The 208-nt window shown below is 44.7% G+C and overlaps 1 protein-coding gene across 1 annotated transcript in view; it reads left to right on the top strand.

The window, feature by feature from the left end:
- Nucleotides 1-208, top strand: part of LOC119588129 (adhesive plaque matrix protein-like) — a 4,041-nt gene that overhangs the window by 1,142 nt on the left and 2,691 nt on the right. The gene's annotated exons all lie outside the window — the stretch shown is intronic.

Below are 208 nucleotides of genomic sequence, written 5' to 3' on the forward strand. Positions count from 1 at the left end.
TCTTGAAGTACATGAACCTGACATTTATTTGACGAGAGAGAAATGTTCGCTTTATTTTTTGATGACTAGATTGAGTTTCACGTGGAAAGGACCTCATTAGAGCAGTCCGTTCCCGTGCGCGAAGGTGTCCAATAAAAAGCAGGACCAGAGAATCGAGGAACAAAGTGGAGAGCAAAGCGCGGGGGAAGGAGTCTCATTGTTCATCGTA

This window comes from Penaeus monodon, chromosome 23 (assembly GCF_015228065.2).
Source record: "Penaeus monodon isolate SGIC_2016 chromosome 23, NSTDA_Pmon_1, whole genome shotgun sequence".
NCBI classification, from domain to species: domain Eukaryota; kingdom Metazoa; phylum Arthropoda; class Malacostraca; order Decapoda; family Penaeidae; genus Penaeus; species Penaeus monodon.